Source organism: Neovison vison, chromosome 12, assembly GCF_020171115.1.
Source record: "Neovison vison isolate M4711 chromosome 12, ASM_NN_V1, whole genome shotgun sequence".
In the NCBI taxonomy this organism is placed as follows: domain Eukaryota; kingdom Metazoa; phylum Chordata; class Mammalia; order Carnivora; family Mustelidae; genus Neogale; species Neogale vison.
In genome coordinates this window covers 57,469,152-57,475,151 of record NC_058102.1, presented here as the reverse complement: position 1 = coordinate 57,475,151, position 6,000 = coordinate 57,469,152, and positions in this window count along the sequence as shown.

The following is a 6,000-nucleotide window of genomic DNA, read 5'->3' as shown; positions in this document are numbered from 1 at the left end:
TACAAGCCCAGAGCTATCTTTTTTGCTGTTTTATTTTTGTCACTTTCATTTTTTCATCTGTCTTTTAAACATTAATAGCAGATCAACATTTACTTATTAAACATAGAAATTAAAAAGGGGAAATGTTATGAAGAGTAGATCTATAAAATTTATTGTGTAAATTAATATTTCTGTTGGGCTTGGTTGTGTTGAAGTTCCCATTGGCTTTCAAAATTTGTGGGATGGCACCAAAGCATGTGGGTTCCATTCTCCTTATAAATTTTCACTCAGAAATTATTGACGCTGAAATGATTGTCCATAGAATGTACAATGCCCCGAAGAGACTTTATAACATCCTTTATTGGTTATTCTTCACATCGCATGTATATAGTGAGTAAGAATTACCAGGAAGATAATAAAGATAATATCCTCAGACCTGAGACAAAAACTCTGAAAACTCTCTCAATAACAGAGAGTAATGTTCAGGATCAAGGGATAGTTCTAACACTCTACGTGCATATTTACATCCTTTTTAATGAAAATATGACCTTGAGTCTCAAAGATAGCTTCAGCACTGGATACAATGTAAAATTAAATCTTTACAAAAAATTGAGCTTCAAGCCACCAATTGGAGAGTAAAAGAAGAGTTGAAATTTAGAGAAAATACTGTGGAAAGATTTTGCTGCAAATGCCTAGACTTTCAGGACACATGACTCCACAAAGAGGGAGAGCAGGCCTGTGCAGTGGAATGAAGAGGCTCCTTCTTCAACATAGGCAGGGAAACCATCCTCAAATACAAGCAGGGACAGGAGAATCCAGAAGGTGAGTGAGCAAAGGAATCATCACTGGCAGGATCATTGAGCTTTTCCTGAATTTTTATCTCTTTCAGATCCTTCCTGTATGCCACCTGCCTTGTTAAAGTAAGCCCAAGACAGAAAGGCAAAGTGGCAAGAATAAAGAAAACCCTGGAAAATATAGAATAGGCCTCCATTACATGTCTTTCTGTGGTGTATGCAGAGACAAATCATCTGAAAGATGCCTCTGGTTATCCAAAATACGAATTTTTACTTTAGGCCCAAGGGGAACTTTATCATATTCTGCTCTTTGAATGGGATAGCTCTTTGCATATGTTTTATTTAAGAAAATAAATACGAAGATGGAAAATTATTTAAGTGGAGCAGAGTTAAGCCTTGGAAGTGATCTTGGAATAAAATCTGATGAGGATAAAGGCAGCTTTGCTTTTCAGAAGTTAATAACTTAAAAGAAAAATTGTGCATGTGTAACTGGCAATACATTTTAGAGAACTGATTATTTAAGTCCAGAGGAGTTGACAAAACACTCAGCCAAATTTTTCAAAAAAAATTTTTAATTTAAATTCAGTTAGTCAACACATTGTAGTACATCGTTAGTTTTTGATTTAATGTTCAATGATTCATTAGTTGTGTATAACACCCAGTGCTCATCACAACACGTGCCCTCCTTAATGCTGTCACCCAGTTATCCCACACCCCCACCCACGTCCCTTTCCACAACCCTGTTTGTTTCCCAGAGTGAGGAGTCTCTCATGGTTTGTCTCCCTCTCTGATTTCTTCCCACTCAGTTTTGTGTCCTTCCCCCTTCTGTCCTCTGCACCATTCCTTATATTCCACATATGAGTGAAACTTTATAATTGTCTTTCTCTGATTGACTTATCACTTAGCATAATACCCTCCAGTTCCATCCATGTGATGCAAAAGGTAGGTACCAATTTTTAAGGACTTTTTTCTTATTCTTTGTGGGCTTAAACTGTCATCTAAAGACCCGCTGATTTTGCCTTGTCATTGTGGTTAGTGGAATTTTTGTGTTGTGTGATTTGGATATAATCCATATATCACCATGGCATAGTTGGTGCATTTATTAGTATCTATAACACATTAAGTGGCCACAACATTTAAGTTCAGTGTGTTGATAAATACATCCACTATTGAGTTAATAAAGATAATTATAATATATGTAATATTTTATAAGCTTCCACTCCAAAACATAAAGAGATTGTTAGAGATAACTATTCCTAAGGTGAGACCACAAAGACACTTGCGATGCAGTTCTCAACTTCATTCCTATTTCCACCTAGCTGTGTAACATGTGTTATTAATACAGGGCTGGGAATATGTGAGGATGTGAGTGGTAGAGTATATTTCATCATTATTGTAGAATCAGCTATACAAATCTTTATCTGCCCTCTGGTAGGACTTTGCAAGTAACAAACATCCTACAAAGTTGATGCCGTGCTAAGTGGTTTAGACTTTGTCCTGTAAGGAATGAGAGATATTAAAGAATTTTAAAGTGGGAGGTCCCTTGACCAGGGCAGATTATTTAAAGAGCCGTCTGGTATGGTGTGCTAGAGGGATGAGAGGGAACTGAGTCTGGAAGTTGGATGAACTCTCAAGAGTTTAGTGCAAAAGCTACAGAAAGCTTGGAGTGCAATAATGAGGGTAAGGAAGCAAGGGGTGAGATGGGTTTAAGAGGCAATTAAAAGGAAGACTGAATTACTCTAACAGGTGTGAGAGACGTTTCAGGTTCTTCCTCAAAACTTTGGCTTGGACAACTGCGTAAATGTTGATGTTACCCACCCTACCGGGAATATGGTAGAAGAAGCAGGTTTGGCAAGAGAAGAAAGAATATGGCCAAGTGTGGGACAGGTTGAGTGTTCAGTGCCTGAAAGGCGTAAGCACCAGAGCAGCAGTCTCTAGCACATTTGGAAATCTGGATCTCAAGTCCAAAAGAAAGGTTTGGTCTGGCATACAGATTTGGAAATCGCACGATTGGTGTTTGGATTCTTGGAGTAGATGAGCTCAGTAGGAAATAAATCAGTGCAAAGGAGATGGTATTGCTTCAGTGAACTTCCTGATGCAGTGTTCTTTCCATAATAAAAATGAAGCTTCAGAAAGCACAGGGAGTTTCTCAATTTGAGGCTTTTGGCCCTCTAGCTTTGGAGAGGTAGCTCTCTACTGTTCCCAGTAATGATAGTTAGCATTGTTGCAAAAAAGGAACAGGTGGCCCTTTCCTCATCAGGGCTCATTTACTATGAATGTTTGTTTATCTCTATTTCTGATGAGATCTTGGCCTCCATGCTCCTGGAATAGCTTCTAAAAGTATTGCCCACTAATGTATTCTTGGAATAATAGTGTGGATTTAGACTCCTGTGTGATACTGTAAATCATAAGATCTGCTGTCTGAACAGCTACCGGAGACATGTCTTTCTACATTATATTTGCCAACTTCACAGAAGCATTAAACCAGCTGTGTATCAGGCCTAACCATACTCAACATCTATAATACCAGTCTGCTTGGGTAATTCACTAAGTCAAGATGCTAACGCCACATTGGAAGGAAAGTTGGGATTAGTCAAAATTTAGGCACTGAATCAAGACTAACTTAGGCCAGTGTGAATCAGTTTCTCGGGAGTTTAGAGTGTGGTAGTTAGGAATTTCTGTAAGTGCTTCTGTGATAAATATTTTAAAATAACTTTATCAGACAAATCTTCAAAATTAAGATTTGTGCTGGGTAAATGTACAAAATAAGTGTGATGAATATAATGTGAGTATCCATATGTAAAGGGAAAAATTGTAGATGAATAAAACTAATATTTCTTTTCCACAGAATAATTGGCCAAAGAAGAAGAACAAACCATTTGCATACAAGAAAGAATGAACAATAAATCAATAAGCTCGATCATAGCTACATATAAATACATGAAAGACCATAGGAGATTATCCTTCTTATATGTTACATAAACAAAGATAAATAAAATAATAAAAACTAAGTATTCGGGGCAGTAGAGAAAGAAGTACAAGTAAGATTTTACAAACTTATAAAACCTTCCTAGAAAAAATTGGAAATGAAAACAATAAATATGATAGTACTGAGTGATCAATAATTCTACTTTTGGTGATGCAGCCCAAGTAAATATTTCTAAGAGAAAAAATGTATCTGTTTTCCAGATGCTCATGGCAAATTATTCATCATATTAAAAAATTGGAAGCAAGCTTTAAGGCTTGGATTAGCAAATTACAACCTTTATCTTGATAAATGTGTGACCTATGTGAATACTTAGGAAATTACATAAAAAGTAGATTTAAATAAATGAAACACACAAGTAACATCACATACTTACAACTACATAAAATTTAAAAAATAGATGTATGCACCTATAAAAGATTGGAAAAGATGACACAAATAGATAGTGTTTTAAAATTAAGGTAGAGGCCAAAGAGTTCTTTAAATATAAATTAATTAAAAATGCTAACGCAGAAGAAAAGATTTTTAAATCTTTATTAGTTGTCTTAAGTTTAAGTTCCTTTCAAATTAAATGGGATGTTTAATCATTTTCAGGGGGCAGAGGACAAGATAAGACATAAAAATAAATGTTATATTTAACAAAAATTCTGAGAGTGTTAGTGTCAGGGATAAATGTACACTCTTAAAAAAATTCAGAAAATCTCTAGTGGGTAGCATGCGTCTTTGGAAGGTCTTAATTAAGCCAACCTATTGTTCCTTATGCAATCATGTTAGTTAATTGTTCTTCCCTGTTCTTTCTTTAGATGTTGACATCATTGGATTGTTTTTAAGGTTTTGGTTCTAACATTTATCGTGCCATCACAACGATTTCAAGTTAGAGGAAAACCTTAATAGTTTTGACCTTATTAAGTTGAAATTTGTAATAATTTAGGCAAGATGTGTTTTAGTCTCTGCGCATCAGCATCATACTGACCAGTCTTACTAGATCAGGCAAACTCGCCTGTGGCAAGATTTCTCAGGGACAACAGAGAGATTCTGGGAACAACTCTTCTCCAATCTTCTTTGTCTCTTGTCTGTCCCCATGAACTGTCTCTGTCTGAAATTTACCTGTTTTACTTAAGGATTTGCTATCAACCAACACAAAAATCCCTGGGGGAAGCACTCTAAACCAGAGGTCACAGTCTAGATCCTGCCAAGAAGTTGGGTCTTGTTCAATCCACAATGGTGTTTGTGTTTCTCCTCAGAATTTGAAGGCCTTTTGATAGGACATACACTTTTCCGTTCACTGGGATGCTCCTATTGTCCTTACACCTGGCGACTTCATGCATTTGCGTTCACCACTTTAGCTGTGAAAAGACTCTCAGAAAACCATTTCAAAACATTCCACATTTCTTTCCTCGCTGTTCTCTAGTATAGTGTTTCCTATCAGAAGTGCTCACTGCCGCACCTATTTTCTGCTGCTTTGCTTTATGTTTATTAACATTTTATGGACACAGCCTGGGTTCTTCATTTAGTTGTAACTGCTTGAGGGCAGGGATAGGTATTAAATAGTTTTGTATCTGTCACCATGCCTAGTAGAAGGCCTTTTAGTCTAGGTGCTCCGTGACTACTGAATGAGAGAGATAATTGAGGATAAATAAAGAGCCTAACAGCAGATAGCATTCTATTCGTGTTGTCCTTTAAAGCTTGCAAACCATATGGATTATGTCCTTTGATCTTTCCCATCTCCTTTGACAGGAATGGGAGTGGTGACAGGGAATAGGGCATGAACACCCTAGATTCTGAGAAGGGAGTTGGAAGTTGGGATCTATACATATGCTTATCCAAATACATTTCAAAATAGCGCTTTCACCCTGAATTTGAGTTTTAAGACCCAAATGTCTAATTACTGCTGTGTTACAAGAAATGTGCAGTTGAGGAAATAGATACTGCTGCTATGCCTCAGTGTTTATGGCCCCACTCTTCTCTAGATAGAATTGCAGTAGGTGGAATTGTCCCTGCCCCATGTAGTTGGAGTTGGCCATGGGACTAGTTCTGACGGGTGGGTTGCAGGCAGAAATGTATATAAATACATCTCTTTTCTTAGGACAAAACATTGGAGTGCCAGTTCAAAAAATGCAATCCTCTTCTTCCATATGGCTGCTGTCTTGATAGCACATGTTGCTTTGGATGTGACCTAAGACTGAGGCAATCGAGAATGTTCTCTTGACACAGGGAGAACTATGCCTTGGTGATTGGCTA